The sequence below is a fragment of the Octopus sinensis genome, linkage group LG15, assembly GCF_006345805.1.
Source record: "Octopus sinensis linkage group LG15, ASM634580v1, whole genome shotgun sequence".
NCBI classification, from domain to species: Eukaryota; Metazoa; Mollusca; class Cephalopoda; order Octopoda; family Octopodidae; genus Octopus; species Octopus sinensis.
Window position 1 is genome coordinate 3,330,277 of NC_043011.1, and position 18,158 is coordinate 3,348,434.

Genomic DNA, 18,158 nt, shown 5'->3' on the forward strand with positions numbered 1-18,158 from the left:
ACTACACTCGCGGAGTGGTTGGCATTAGGAAGGGCATCCAGCTGTAGAAACTCTGCCAGATGATACTGGGCCTGGTGCAGCCCCTGGCTTCCCAGACCCCGGTCGAATCGTCCAACCCGTGCTAGCGCAGAAAACGGACGTTAAACGATGATGATGATGATGATGATATATATGTCTGTGTGTCCTCATGTCTGTGCTTGGCCTCACCACTAGTGGGGCAGCCAGTGTTGGTGTGTTTACATCTCCATAACTTAGCAGTTCAGCAAAAGAGGCTGATAGAGTAAGTACCAGGCTTAAAAGTAAAACAAGTACTGGGGTCAGTTAGTTCAACTAAATTTCCTCAATGCAGTGCCCCAGCATGGCCACAGTCTAATCATTGAAATGAAAGATAAAAGATATGCATATGCATGCATACACTTATGCACATGCACATACACATATCAATATGTGTATGTGTGTGCATGTATGTGTGTGCATGTATGTGTGTGCATGTATGTGTGTGCATGTATGTGTGTGCATGTATGTGTGTGCATGTATGTGTGTGCATGTATGTGTGTGCATGTATGTGTGTGCATGTATGTGTATGTGGGAACAGGTTTCACTGAGTATTAATAAGTTTGCTTTGCAACTTCAAGTTCCCAGGTTCTTATCACGTTGTGTTAGTTTCGTGTCATGTGGGTGAAAAGAGGGTAAAGGGAAACTGTTGGCTGAACTTTCTCTGTAATTGAAATGGCCAGCATCATTACACTGATATCTCATTGATTCTTCTTGAGAATTACATAAAAAGTACACACTGGTGCTTACAGCCATATCCCGTTGAAAGCACCGGTTCTCGTCCGATCACCGAAGTTAAGCAATGTAGGGCCTAGTTAGTACTTAGATGGGTGACCGCTTTGGAAACCTAGGTGCTGTAAGCATCACATGTTTTGTAGGCATAGGGGTGGCTGTGTGGTAAGTAGATTGCCTACCAACCATATGGTTCCGGGTTCAGTCCCATTGTGTGGTACCTTGGGCAAGTGTCTTCTACTTTTGCCTCAGGCTGACCAAAGCCTTGTGAGTGGATTTGGTAACTTAGCAGTTCGGCAAAAGAGACCGATAGAATAAGTACTAGACTTACAAAGAATAGGTCCTGGGGTCGATTTGCTCGAATAATGGCAGTGCTCCAGCATGTCCACAGTCAAATGACTGAAACAAGTAAAAGAGTAAAGAGTATGACTAGAATACTCAGCCACTTTAAACATTTATTCAATGTAATGACAGTTCACTTCACCAAAGCAACAGGATGCTCAGCTGTTGAAATTGATGGAAAGACTCATCCACCACAACAGAATTGATACTGCTGCCGGTGCCACATGAAAATCACCCATTACACTCTGTGAAGTGGTTGGCATTAGGAAAGGCATCCAGCTATAGAAACTATGCTAGACCAGACAACGAAGCCTGGTGAGGGCCCGAGCCTTACCAGCTCTGGTTAAACCATCCAACCCATGTCAGCATAGACAACAGACGTTAAATGATGATGATGATGATATATCAAGTTCAGGTATGGTTATATAGTATGAAACTTGCTTCCACAAAGTCCTAAGTTCAGTCCCACTGCAGGGTAACTTGGTTAAGTGTCTTCTACTATAGATCTATGTTTACATAATTTACTTTAAGGTATGAATGAATTCAGTTTGTCTTTAACCTCCCCATTCTTATAAACACCAAGTAGCTATTTAACTCACTTTGTGATCATGTGTGCACCAAACCACATATGTGCATATGCATACATTTTCATGGATCTTGTATGAGTGTATGTATGCCATGTAGCTTGTGTGAGGGCATTTATACATCATATCTGTTAACGGTTACTTTTAATACATTTCTCACTGTATTGCATGTTCGTTTCTGATTTTGCATCAGTGATTTTATTTTAGATCTTATTCATATATGGCACTAGGAAAGGCATCTAACAGTAGAAATCATACCAAATCTTCATTTAAAATATTTCCTGCATTTTACTGCTTTTCTTTCTACGAAATGAGAAGATACATTATGGAAGTATTATTTTAATGAGTTGTATCTTTATATCACTCGATGAGGCACATCTGCACTGCTGGATGCTCCTGAAACAGTTGTTAAGTGTTCCACCCATGAGGGATTGATGCTAGATGTGTCGAAACAATTGTTGTGATTAATAGAAATTCTCATATATTCCATCTTCCATTTACCATATATATACATATACATGTATATATAGATACATATATATATATACATATACATATATACATATACATATATATATTATATATATATATATATATATATAATATATATATATATATATATATATATATATAATATATATATATATATATATATATATGTATGTATATATATATATATATATGTATATATATGTATGTATGCATAATTATATATATTGAAGAAATAACATATAAAACATCAATATATATATATATCCACAGAAATTAAGAGCTCAGTTATGGGTGATTAAATATACGCATTATAATGTTTCAGTAAATCCAGATGGAGAAATTTGGCAAGTATATAATCAGTAAGAATGATCCTTAAGAGCAACATGTATTTAGAATTAAAACAAGACTAGCATACATTTCACAGATAGATCACAAGTTAATTATTTCAATTAATGTTTTATTTGGAATAAGCATCATTAATTTTATAATTATGGAATTAAGACACATGATTAATTAATTAGATTAAATATTTAGATTAATTTAAAGCAATTTTTATCCCAAATCATATATATATATATACACACACATATATGTATACATATATATGTATTTATATGTATATGTATGTATATATATATATATATATATATATATATATAATAATGATATTAGGGAGTATAGCTCCAAACTTACAGGAAAAATTCAATTTAGTATTAAATCAAATTTCACAGTATAAATATATAAAATATGAATTAGAGATATAACCACTATTATGCAACTCAAACAATGATAGACATAAACCAAAACATAAATAACAAATAATATAACTATAATTAATATGAAATATAATATATATATAAATTATTTTTTGATTTATTTATTTATTCATTTATTTTTTTAAAGTATAAAAAGAATGATAAATATTACTTATTATGTTATATTTATCATTCTTTTTATACTTAATAAAAAAAAATTAATTAAAAAATTATATATATATTATATTATATTAATTATATTTATATTATTTTGTTATTTACGTATTGGTTTATGTCTATCACTGTTTGAGTTGCATAATAGTGGTTATATCTCTAATTCATATTATATATATATATATATATATATATATATATACACACACACATATATAGATCATCATATATATATATATTTAAATGTTGGGTATGTTCCTAGTAGTATGCTGATAAAGCATGTTTACTGTTTATGGCTACCCAACGTCATCCCCAGTAATTACACAACTGTCGCTGGATCTACCTCAGGAATTCCTGTATATGTTGAGTATAAAAAACAAAAGATAGACTCTCAAACTGACGATGCAGTGCCTGCTTCACAGTGAGATGCATGAATACCTGGACAATTTAATGGCATCTACTTAACTGCTCATATAAGCCTCTGTGTGTGTGTGTGTGTACAAAGGACCAAATGTATGTGTGTATTTGTGTACAAAGGGCTGAAAGTGTGGGTATGGAAGCCACTATATCTGGGTGCTAACACACCTAATGTTTTACTTAATTGCATGCTTTATTCTCATTATTATTTTTTCTTTTAATTTTTATTAATTACTTCCTGTCTGTATCTATAACTTTGCAACAGAATCATCCCTCGTCATGCCTGTCCAACAGCCTTAACCTATGGGCACCAACAACATACTGAATTAAATCTTAGTGAAAAAGAGCTTATTTAATGAGATACTTATTACATCACCAGACGAGACACTTCTGCATGAAGGGATGCACCACAACTGGTTGTGTAGTTTCCCACCTGCAAGGGATCAATGCAGGATGTGTCAGAACAATTATTGTGAGCAATAAAGTTCCCTGTTTATTCCATTTCCCATCTCTATCATTTGTTTTCTACATATATTTATATGTGGCACTGGGAAAGGCATCTAACAGTAGAAATCGTGCCAAATCTGACATTGGAGCTTAATGCAGTTCTGTGGCCCATCAGATCCTAGTATGGAAAACAAGTTAAATGATGATGATGATGATGTGTGTGTGTACATGTGTGTGTGTACTAGTGTGAATGTGCTGCTGTATGTTTTTTACGTGACTGTTTTTCTATGTGGTTGTCTTCCACTTTTAAGGTAATAGGATGTGTGATTTGAGGGTAATTTACTGATTGCTTCAAGCTTGAATAGACTTAAGATGAAAGTCTTCCAGCCATAGCCATCTGTTATATTTTATATAAAAAAATTACATTCTAGAGAATATATCCTACATTTTGAAGATAGTAAGATGAGTGTTGACGAGCTTTAGCTGCTATTATTTGGAGGTAAGAGTTCCTTAGCTTTTGCTTTTTGAAGTTATTGTTGTTTAGTTTATCATTCGGACTTGTTATAAAAGGGGTTCAAACCATGACCATTCTGTCTCACTTGCATATCAGGAAACATACTAATTAACATGTTCTTCCCTTTTTGAGACCGTATGACTTGTGATCTGAGAGAAATTTGAATGACCTCTCAGAGATTTTCATGTTTTTTAGCATTTTTAGTTGTCGTCTAGTCCCAGGCCATCTTAGACAGAGGAGCAGATTTATGAACAAAAGGTTCTTGTCATGCCCATTTCATCCCCTTTTCCAGACACAGTGAAGAGTACACTGAAAAGAACATTTTTCATTGTATCCTTTTCAAAGATCTAGGGTACACACACACACACACACACACATGCATGCACCTCACCTTTTTTGCATCATACTAATTACATGGCCTCAAATTATCAAATGGTCGACACATGTTGTACAAGCATTTGTCAAGAATATTATGTGTGGGTATTTTTGAAACTCCTTCCCATATGTTTTCAAGTTCAAATCAAGACTGGAAATTCTTGGAATCACAAGACAATAGTCCTTTCTTTGTAGCACTGGGACAATACTTTTGGGTCAATGAAATACTGCACATACCCTGTACACTTATGTGAAAGTAGAGATTTTCATTTAGCACATGGCAAGAGAAAATTTGCTGTCCATGTTTGCAATTTTCCTTATCCTGTATATTTTAGTTGTTATCTGTATTTAATTTTTATTCTATTCGATTTTTGCTCACATCAATATGTTTCTCAGTATCTCACAATAACCACCTTCTTTACTCCTTTCAGCTTTCTTCTCTCTCACTCTCTCACTCACACTACTATCTCCTTGATTCTACCATTCCACAATGCTTTCCTGATTACTCATAATTCTAATTCTGCTGACTACACATGCTTCATTTTTTCAAATTAGATTTTCTACCTGCCTGCTATGCTCTCTTTGTTCAAGTGCTAATGCCTAACAATCTATTATCTAGCGTTGTGTGTATCTTAGACATTAGAGCTAATTATTTCAAGTCTCTTTCATTAGGACGACAGACTGCAACATTTGTTCTATATCTGTTGTACCTAATTTTTCATATATTCTCATATATTAGTTGGTTATCCTGTCTTCTTGTCCCAATCCTTTTGCAGCACCCTGTTGTCACAAGATGAATACCTGGCAACTTTTGTTATAATTGCTGCACATTGAAGTGAGCAATTTTACTCTCTTTTACTCTTTTACTCTTCTACTTGTTTCAGTCATTTGACTGCGGCCATGCTAGAGCACCGCCTTTAGTACTTATTCTATCGGACATTTTTTGCCGAACCGCTAAGTGACAGGGACGTAAACACACAAGCATCAGTTGTCATACAATGCTAGGGGGACAAACACACACACACACACATATATATATATACATATATACGACAGGCTTCTTTCAGTTTCCGTCTACCAAATCCACTCACAAGGCATTGGTCGGCCCGGGGCTATAGCAGAAGATGCCATGCAGTGGGACTGAACCCGCAACCATGTGGCTCGTTAGCAAGCTACTTACCACACAGCCACTCCTGAAACTGCCCTGGCTTTCACTCAACAGCTGACAAGTAGAGATTGGTATCCTTGTGTGCATACTTCCTTGTCCTGTGCATTTATGTCTTGTCTGTTCTTAAACACACACACACAGGGAGCAGGGTATCCAGGATTTTTTGGGGTGTGTTACCCAAAAGTTTTTTGAAAAAATACTATAGACACATTCTTATGTATTCTAACTTTGCTGACCGTATGCATATGAAACAGTAATACTGCGAAACTGCTGGAAATAAAATAGCGATGTTATATTTGTAACGGCTCGGCTAGAAAGGGTGTTGCCTGGGCAACTAGTGAAACACCCTGCATCCACCACTGCACACACACACACTCATATTTGTGTGATTGTATGTGATTGTATATGTGCATGTATGTCTACTATGTGCACGCTGTGTGTGTGTGTGCCTATGCATGAGCAGCTGTTAATCAGAAAATTAGCGCATACATGAAATAGATGTTTATTGTCAATTTAATCAAAATTCCAGATGTAATTGGCTTGTTAAACTTAAATTGATCCATTCTCAATACTCAACAATTTCAAAATATTAGAATGTAATATCTGAATATCAAATTCATATTAAAATGGATAGCATGATAACGAAAAATAGAGAAGTGAGCATAGAATGTCATTTAGCACCTGACCAAAGCTCTTTGGGGATTCAATGACTGTCTGAATACCTTGTGACAGAGAAAAAAAGCCAATCTGTGACACAGCTTAGGTGACTGGAAGCCTGTGTGTTTCTCAGTGGCAATCTCCACTTTTGTTCAATTGCTGGAACCCAAGTTTGACATGGTACCTCATAGATCTCAATCGGAATCATGGCAGATGTTGAGGTAATGATGAGGAAACCTAGTTGTGAGTGTTCCGGTAGTATGCATGTGTCAAATCCTTCTACATCTCCAAAGATCATGACAGCTGATGGAAACTTGAAATCTTCAAAGATCTCTTTGTAGACAACTGTTTCAACTGAGACTCTGAGAAACACTGACATATGACATCCTACCCCAAACTATCACAGGCTGTGGAACTTGACATTGGTTGAACTCCAAGCACTGTAGGGTTGCAGATTTGAGAAATTGGCTGAAGAGTTATGGAACCTTAGCTGTTTGTAGTGATACATAATATGAAGGTATTGGAATACTGCATTTTCTTGCGGTCATATCCAATGCAATAACATTAATGGTCTCCATTTGAAAACCATAACTGCTAATTCAGATGAAAAATTACCTTGAGAATATCTGTTTGAATTAAATTACTTTAATACAACGAAAATTTCAATGTTCTAACTTAATGGACAGCAAATATCCTATTTTATTTACTATATTCTAATCTTTTGAGATGAATCTATATATATATACATTAGCGCTGATAAAAAATCCTCACAAAAAAAAAAACAAGAAAACGATTAAAGAAATCAAAGGAAAGAGGAAAAAAATATCATCTGTCCTTGAGTATTGATACATGAACATATCAAGTACATAAATCTGTTTAGCAGAGAAAGATAGAAGTTGAGCTTTTGAACTATACAAGGATAACAGATATGTTTGTTTCTGTGTGAGGGAAGTTAATAATACATGTGCCTTTCCTAAGTGCATGCACGTAAATGTGTGTGTATATGCATGTGTGTATGCAAGCATGTATGTGTGTGTGTAGTTGTGTGTGTGTGTGTGTGTGTGTGTGTGTGTGTGCATGTGTATGTGTTTTTGTGTATGAATATATTTATGTATATATGTATATTTATGCATATACACATAAATATATTCATACAGATGAGTGTTTGTGTGTGGAGATCATATTTTGATAAATTGTCCTCATAAAAAGTCACTAGCTAGATGTTAGCACATATTGAGGTGCAGATATTGGATGTGGTCATCATTTAGTAATAGGGACTATTCAGGTAAAGCTGAAGGCTAAAGGTAAGAAATTCTGATACAAAAGAGTTGAAAGATGATGGAATTAAAGATAAATTTGTAATTGAATGCCAAAATCGATTTGCAATGCTTCAAGAGATAAATGAAGATGGAGATATCAATGGCTTAGAATAAGGTAATGGAATTATACCAGAATGCAGCCAAAGGTGTTCTGGACAGAAGACAGATAAAAGGAAGTAAATGTATTTCGGATGAAACATGGGAAATTATTGAGGAATGAAAGGAACAAAAATGAATTGTTGGAATTTGAAAAGGGAATAAGAGGGACCTTAAAGTGGAAATAGCTAAATATCAGAATCTTCACATTGAGGTGAAAGGTGTTCAAGAAATGATAAAATAAGGTTCTTGGATGTGAAAGCTGATGAAACAGATAAATTACCCAATATGGGAGACAGTAGAGATGTCAGAAAAGCTTCTGAAAATATAAATGAGATCATGGGCAAAGCAATGAGATCAAAATGATTGCTTGTGCTTTGCACTGATAGGAAACTAACAACATCTGATATAAACATTGAAGAAAGTTGGAAAGAACTTTCAGTTGTGAATTTGGTGTTTTATGGGAGAAGTGTTATGATAATTCTTGAACTAGAACTGAACGTGGTTGTACGTGAAATATTTATTGAAGAAATGGTGGAAGCAATTAAAAAATTTAGAAGTATTCTGGATTAGATGGAACTGCGAGGAAAATGCTAAAAACGGATAAGCACATAACTGCACGAATTTATATTGAAGCTGTTTCATTATATGTGAAGATCAAGGTGGTGGTTTTTATTCAAAAAAAGAAAGAAAGAAAAAACAGGAAGAAGAAGAAAATGACAACGATGATGATGACCTCAGAATGTGGCAAATGAAAAAAGGTATAACCTTGAGTGAATGGTGTTGAGTATGTTCAATTTAGTTGTCCTTTATAGAATACAGATACTTGGCTGCGAACAATTCAGTGACAAAGAGGAAATTGTGATTAGACAGAGATTAAAACAGAACTACAAACTAGACATGGAGGGTAAGAATATGTGGAAAACCAAGTGCCATTGGCGACAATAATCTAATGCAATACATGCTTGTGTGTATGTATGTATATGTTGTCAATGTTGAGAGAGAGGGATTGGACTTGTGCAAATCCTTTCTCCACCATAAAAAAACCCATCATGCAGAGGCATTGCTTGAAAAAAGTAAAGCTTATCACAAAAAAGGCTAGTTTCAGCGTTCGCATGTGTGGGACTATTGATCAGGTGATGACAATACTTAAACAGGAGTTTGCAGCCATCATGCATACATGCATGCATGTATGTATGCATGCATGTTTCTTCTCTTTCACTTTTTAATTTTAGAGTAAATTTTGGCTACCTTCTTCGTAGAAAGGTTGAGAAGGCAGTGGCTCTCATGGCTTCTGATCTTAACTGATTGGAGGTGTTATCATGTACATTGTTTTGTCTTGGTTTAAAAGATGGGCTACAGCAAATATTCTGCTCAATACCACAGATTTGCTTGTCAGTTGTTTGACCATAACCAGTTGAGCATGTCCCTTAGTGGCTGACGATATGTGCATCTCTGATCACGAGCAGAAGTAGTGGGGGAGCATCATAGCCATGTGTTGAGAGGGATTCTTTGGGGTTTGAATAATTCACCTCTGGAAACATGGGTGGTTCTTTCAACATCCTTAAGCAACCCTTATTCAGGGACCCTTTGAGCGGGATGGGCTACTCAACCTGAAGAAAATTCTAACTGGGCCCCACCTGCAAGGTCATGTGTTGTTTATCTTGATATGAGATCACCATGTTGCGCACATATGGTTGTGATGCATGTGCCTGGTGTACCCTTATCAGACAGGTAGTCATGATGGGTATACTGGGCTTCGTATATTTTACCCCAGTGTCACTTTGATGGCATGAACTGCTCTCTCACTCAATAATAATAATAAATGCCCTGATGCAGTACCAGGCAATGGCTCCCATGGCTTCTGACCATAACAGATCGAAAGTGTTATCATGTACATTGTTTTGTCTTGGTATAAAAGATGGCTACAGCAAATATACAGCAGATTTGCTTCTCAGTTGTTTGACCTTAACCAGTTAAGCATGTCCCTTAGTGGCTGACGATAAGTGCATCTCTGATCATGAGCGAGCAGGAGTAGTTGGGGAGCCATGTGTTGAGAGGAATTCTATAGGATTTGGATAATTGACCTCTGAAAACATGGGTGTTTTGTTCACCCTCTTGATCCAGAGCAGCACTACCTCCTCCAGGTACTGGATGTAGGACTCCATGTTGAGTCTGAGGCTGGGAAGATAAACGTAGGCATAACAGTGAGAGTGAGTTTCCTGAGCTGCCAATCCTTCGTAATCACCATTATACTTATCCCACTCTTGCCAAATCCTCCACACTGTCCTCAGATTGACACATAAACACTCTGAAATGTTCGTATTGGAGCTGTCAGCATGAATGCAAAGCAGTACAGGTAATAACCAGGTGCGACTTTGGACTTAATTATCCCTTAAAGGTAGTAAACCTCTCTAACTGAAACTTCTATATTTAATAATATATATATATATATAATATATATATATATATATATAATATATATACACACAATGTCTGAGTCTCTGTTAAGAGGATTGACTACATTCTGTTTTATCGTTGGCAGATCAGTGAAGACACGTGACAAGAGAAAACTTGTTCTAAGCCAAAACTGAAGTAAAAGAATTTTATAGTGAGTCCAGGGAAATATTTCCGTGCCTAACTGCTGCTCTGTGTGTGTGTGTGTGTGTGTGTGTGTGTGAGTATGTGAGTGTGTGTGTGTGTATGTGTCTGTGCATGTGTGTGCATACACATGTTTGCATGCATGTTAAAATTGACCAGTATGATATGTGTGTGTGTGTGTGTGTGTGTATATATATATATATATATATATACACACACACACACACATATACATGTTGGTGTTGATTTCTTTTCCTTTTCTCCTTTCCAATGAAGAGTTATGCTTGAAACATCAAACTCACTCCTTTCACTGAGCATCAGGCTAACAGGTTCCTTGTGCTCGTCCTTTTGTCCCTTATCTTTATTCATTTGTTTGAATTGATTGTTTATTTGAATTCACTAAACATATATGAATGTGTGTGAATGTCTCTCTTTCTCGCTCTCTCTCTCTTTCTCTCTGTATTTGGGATCTGATGATATGCCATAAAGCTAAACCCTTTATGGATTGGAAACCTGAGGTAATCCCATAAACCAGCCTTCCCCATTTCCAATACACATACATATATATATATATATATATATATGTACATATATATGTATATATATATATATACATATACATATATATATATACATAATATATATACATATATATATATACATATACATTATATATATACATAATATATATACATATACATATATATATATATATACATATACATAATATATACATACATATATATACATATACATATATATATATATATACATATACATCTATATATATACATATACAATATATATATATACATATACATATATATATATATAATACATATACATATATATATATATATACATATATATATATATTATACATATACATATATATATATATATATATACATAACATATATATATATATACATACATATATATATACATATATATATAATACATATATGTAAAAGTTTTTTTCAAAAAACACTTGATATAATCACAATACTTGAAGTTATAAACTTAGAAGTTAAAAACTATTCAAAAATTTACTTTTGTAAAACAGAATGACATAAAACTTTTGGCATGAATTTTTTATGTTTTTATATTGGGCATATTGTGTGGAAACAAAATTGAATGAGCTTACATGCAATTCACATGATGCAGAAACTTCTTTCCAAAAGATTCGTAGTTTTCTGTTTTTAAAATTATTTTAAATAGTTAATAACTTTAAGCAAATATTCCTTTATATATGTACTTTTTATCTTTTACTTGTTCCAGTCATTGGACTGCAGCCTTGAAGAGTTTTTAATTAAATGGATTGGTCACAGTACTTTTTTCTTATAGCCTGGTACTTATTCCATCAGTCTCTTTTCCCAAACCTCTAAGTTATGGGGATATACACAAACCAACACCAGTTGTCAAGTGGTGGTTGGGGACAAACGCAGACACAATGACACACACACGTGTGTGTATGATGATGCCAACACACACATACACGCACACATACAGACACTCACATATATATATATATATACAACAAGCTTCTTTCAGTTTTCATCTACCATATCCACTCATAAGGCTTTGGTCAGCTTAAGGATATAGCTTGCCCAGTGTGTCACACAGTGGGATTGAACCTGAAACCATTTCGTTGGGAAGCAATCTTCTTACCACAAAACCATGTCTAATATATAAATATATCTCAGCTTACAATAAATTTTACTAAATGAAATAGTTATTAGAATCTTTGCATTTTTCTTGACATAAAGCAAAATTATAATTTTCCTTGCGTAAAATTCTTGGGTCCCAGGACAGATGAATTTTTACAAAGGTATTCTGAACTGTTGTCTTTTTCTTGAAGACATTTGTAAGAAGTAATGAGCAGTAGAAATTTAAGTTGTTAATATTTTTTAAGTGCAATTCATTGGGTTTTTGCAGTAACTTACACGATATATGCTGAAACACTATCACAGAAAAGAACTGGTCCTTTTCAATTGATTAATTTTGGACATGAACTTTGCAGTTCTTAATGTATTCTATTGGTTTCTAGGCCCCTTTAGTAGAGTTCACTACTGTCTTGCAAGTATTCCGGCCAGAAATCCAATTTCAGGATAACTTCTTCTTTCCCACCATTTTCAGAAGCTCTGTAAAGAGTCATAGGCACTGCCTTTCCCCCTGACATGAAGAAAATTAAAAGAAAATACTTCACATTTGTGATAGACTCACAATGATTCAAGAAATAGCAATGGATGATTTCACTTGCCACCTATCATGTTCTACCTGAGTCCAACCACTGCACAAGATGGCAAAAGTCATTGGGCTTTTATGTCGTGAAATTCAATAATTTTTCCTTAACTGGTTTCAAATTTTGGCACAAGGCCAGCAATTTCGAGGAAGGGTTAAGTCAGTTACATTGACCCCAATGCTCAAATGATTCATATTCTATCGACCCTGAAAGTATTAAAGATAAAGTTGACCTTGGCAGAATTTGAACTCAGAACATAAAGACGAGCAAAATGCCATTAAGCTTTTTGCCCAGCATGCTAATGATTCTGCCAGCTTGCTGCCTTAGATAATTGCCCTTAATTAATTGTTGGGAATCAAAAAAGGTTTTCTATGACTTCTCTTACCGTCAAGGTCCTCATCTCCACTATGAAGGTTTTGGAACCAATGTTGAGCAGTATGTTCATTGATGGTGTCCTGGCCAAATACTTGGTTGATTTTACAAACAATTTTTGATATTCTGTGTTGTGCTTTGAATACAAGAAATGCAATGAAATTGCTTTTAATTTGCTTGTTTTAGCAATCTTCAATTTTGCAGCTTGGAATTATCAAGAATAAACAATGAAGATAAAACTTACAGCATACACCAGTAAACAGAAATGTGTGATTCAAAATTATGTATTTCACGAACATAATTAGATAAAAGTTTATTTCAAAACAAGCATTAAGCTAGAAATAATAACATGTCATTCTGTTACTGCTATGATCTGAGGTGGAAAAATTGACTACGGTATTTTGTAACATTTCTTTTGTTTCTAATAAAGGCTTTCAATAATATTTGCAAAAATCATTTTTTCTGTATGCTTTCTTTTGATTTTGCGCACACGCACACAGACGCACTCTTACACACACTGACACACATACATGCACATCATGTACACCATGATTATAAATATATATATATGTACATGTGTATATAGTTCAAATTTATAGAAAAACAAAGATGAAGACAGGTGTAGGAACAACAAGCAACTGTATTAGTTTAATGCTTGGGAAAATTAGAAAAGTCTTTTATGTTTCAAGCCTATACTCTTCAACAGAAAGGTATAAGAGGAAATAAATAGGAGAATGAAAAAAAGCGTGTTGAGCTCAGTGGTCAAACATGGCGAATATATATATGTGTATATACTCAAAATAAGCAACAAGAATGACTCCAGTAATTTGGTACGATCGTTTCGTACTACATCATTTTATTAAATGTTGTAAGTATTACAACAGATTTAAGATGCTGAGTACTCATCAGCCAATTATAGAGGTTTTCCATTAATACAAAAATTTTCAAATCAAGTGGCAACATTATAGAGAAGGTAGATATATAGACAAAGATGTAGATTTAAATTTTAAGAACATATGAGGTAGTGGAGTCCCTCCACTGACTAACTAAGATTTGGTTGTTCCAGACTGCTGTAAGGTTGTGAGAGGGAGAAGTAAGTTAAAGCAATAAAGAGAAGTAAGTTGAAGCAATAAAGATTTTTTAATTGTAGAAATGGGGTAAAGGGGGTTTCAGAACTCCATAAAAGGAATTCCTGTTGAAGACAACAATTGTCACTACTAAATGCCAATTACTACTATTTGATGAGAGAACTAGGTCAATGTCAAGTGGTCACTATCACATTCACAAAGAGTGCAATTTGGAAAAAAAAACTATCACTTATTACAAGTAGGCATAGTACTTTTTAACTGGGGGAAAGCTTTATTAATTTTAAAGCCAGTTTAATTTTAGAAAAAAAAGAATTCAATTTCAAGTTTGCAGTGAAGTTATTTTACTCATCTATGAAATTGAATTCTTTTTTTTCTAAAATTAAACTGGCTTTAAAATTAATAGGACACTCATCTATTGTCGACTGTCTATCTATTTCTCATTTCGAGCATTCAATGACAATATGAGTCTTCAAAGACAGTTGGTTGATAAATTCTAAATTAAAATTTAGGATTTATGGAGAGTCTTTTGACTAGGGATGAATTAAATTAAGCTGGCGTGTGTGGGAGTAAAGCCTTATGGCAGGGACATAAGACTTGACAGGCACAGGGAGGAATATTAGATGCTGCATGGATGGTAGCTGAACAAAGAGAGAAAGGTCAGGCTTGGCCGAACACCGGTCACATGGGGAGAGAAGAGAGAGAGGTAGAGACAGAGGGATAGAAGAATTATGGAGGGGCTAGAAAAAATGAAAGGGACAAAGTGAGGTGAAAGAGGAGGGAAAGTGAGCATGAAGAGAAGGCCGAATAACCAGTCCTTGCTTGCTTTGTATCATCTGTCTGGGTCGTTTGTTGTCCCTTTTTTTATCACCAAACTGTTTGGATATTTTGCGTTCTTGTCCTATTTTTGTACTCTTTATATATAAAAAATATAGCGGCATACAAACACTTTGGTCTCTTATATGTAAGTATATGTATATCTAAATTTTGTATGACAATTGTTCTTTCTATTCTTTCATTCTTTTCTTCTTTCTATCAACCTTTTCACACTTACTTCATTCATTCCACTCTTCATTCTTTAGTTCCCCCTCTCTCACATTTCCTAGCCTTCTCTTCATGCTCACTTTCACTTCACTGTGTCCCTTTCATTTTTACTCGCCCTCCTTAATTCTTCTATCCCTCTGTCTCTACATACCTCTCTTTCTTCTCTCCCCACATGACCGGTGTTCGACCAAGCCTGACCTTTCTTTCTTGGTTTGACTACCATCCATGCAACATCTATATTCTTCCTTGTGCCTGTCAGATCTTATGTCCCTGCCATAAGGGACATATTACTCCCACACACGCCAGCTTAATTTAATTCATCCTTAGTTGAAAGACACCTGTTGTTAAGTCCTCTTATTTGCATTTGTATTTGTGTAACATTCTCCATTTTTTTCCGTCCTTGTTTTCGTACACATTCGCTGCTTTCTTCCAAGGAATCTAATGCTCTTAGCTTGGTTTTTCCCCTTGTGGCTGGCCGGATTGGAGCAATCTCGAGTACAACCAGCTGAAATTGCAAAGATAATCTGGAACTCAACTGAGGATAGAAAATTCTGAATGACTCATCCTTGTTTTCTTTGTATTGTCTGTCCAGATGTTTTGTTGTCCCTTTTTCATATCACCTAACTCTCTTGATATTTTCTGTTCCTCTCCCATATTTGTATTATATATATATATATTCTTTTATTATTTTCTTTTACTTGCATCAGTCATTTGACTGCAGCCATGCTGGAGTACCATCTTGAAGGGTTTTTAAGTGAATAACTTGACCCCAGGACTTATCTTTTTAAGCCTATTACTTTTTCTATCAGGCTCTTCTGCTGAACTGCTATGCGGGTGTAAAATGGGGACATAAATACACCAAAAGTGGTGATGGGGGAACAAACTCATACACACATGCACACGCACACATCCACACACGCGTACACACACACATAAGCATATACATATATGTATGACAGGCTATAGTAGAAGACATTTGCCCAAGTTGCCAGACAGTGGGACTGAACCTGGAACTATGTGGTTGGAAAGCAAGCTTCTTACTACACAGCCCCACCCACACATCTCTCTCTATATAAACGGCAGTTTGTCTGTGCGTTTTCTGTGTGTCTGTTTTCTTGTACCCTCACTCTGACCACGGCTTTCAACCGATTCTGATGAAACTTGACACACACATAGCCCAATGTCATAATTCAAAACTAACGCAGCGAAAATTTTGAAAAGTTCCCCCAGTTCTGAAAAAAATCGATAAATTCGACATGGGGTCGAGAATCAGAAACCCAAACCACAGACCGTCTAGGGGACGCAACTCTACCTTTTTTAACTCTCAAAAAAAATTTACCATCATTTTTTTCCCATTTTTTTGCTATTTTTTGGCTATAACTCTCTAAAAATGCTTTATAGTTATTTCCCTTACAAACCTTAGCAACGCCGGGCGATACTGCTAGTATAATATATACATATATACATATATATATATATATAATATATATATATATATATATATATATATATATATATACATACATTATATATATATATGTATATACACATACATTTTATATATATATATATAATATATATATACACACACACATACATTTTATATATATATATATAAAATGTACTCAAACACACATAAGCATATTGGAATAAACACATATGCATATATATAGTAATGAAGAGCTTCGGTTTATAAAATAGCCCTGGTAATGAGACTTTAGTATTAAATGTAGAAACCATAGTAATTCATTGAATGTATAGCATTCGCATGCATTAAATTTGTGGAGAGCAAAAGAAGTGAGAGAGCAGGGGGGGGGGTATTAAAATGATCAGCTTTTGTATTGAAGAGAGGCTGTTGCATTGGCATACACATACGATGTAAAAGAATGGCTGCTACACGTGTATGTGGACAGTGGATGGTACAGACATCAAGGGGAACCAAAGAATACAAAGTTTAAATATCTATATTATAGGCCTCGTAACTGAGTGCAAACAGGATTGACTGAAGTGCTGATTTACTACACTACAGACTTTTCCAGCTCTTATTAAATTGGAAAAAATGAGTGTTGATATGTTGACAACAGTAACGATAATAATGTTTATCCCAATATGTGTGTGCATGTGTGTGCATGTGTGTGCATGTGTGTGCATGCATGTGTGTGTGTGCTTCTGCGTGCAGGTATGTTCATAAATTTTGTATTCTATTTATTTTCTGACTCACAAGTTACACACAAGGACAGTTAGGAGTAATTTTACACAGAAGGACTGTTAGAAATAATTTTGTGTTGTTTGTTAGATCTTATTCAGCACCTCAACCACAATAAAAAGTGAAAAATAAAGGAAGATACCACAAAAAAAAAAAAAAGAATTAAGAGAAAATGCTCAAAAAATTTGAATAAAAGACATCCATTTCACAATTTGAATATTCTCATTAGAGGTTATGAAACTTCTTCTAGATATTAATAAAAAAAAATTTGCTTAGATATAAGATAATTTCACTTTTTTGTATTCTCCTGAGGATATAAAAGGGGAGCAAGATATTATATATATTTACTAAAGCCAAAGCTAGAACTAATCAAAAACTATTGAGAAAGAAGCAGCAAGAAATATATATTTGAAATCAACTTTGAATATGTTAGTTTCTTTCATTAACCAAATTAAAGAAGGAAATAGGCACAAAAGAAA

The 18,158-nt window shown here is 34.6% G+C and overlaps 1 non-coding gene across 1 annotated transcript; it reads left to right on the forward strand.

Moving 5' to 3' along the window:
• Positions 1 to 798: 798 nt before the first annotated feature.
• On the forward strand, positions 799 to 917 carry LOC115220080. The gene has a single exon (XR_003882459.1). It is a non-coding gene; the product is annotated as a 5S ribosomal RNA (ribosomal RNA).
• The last annotated feature ends 17,241 nt before the right edge of the window (positions 918 to 18,158 follow it).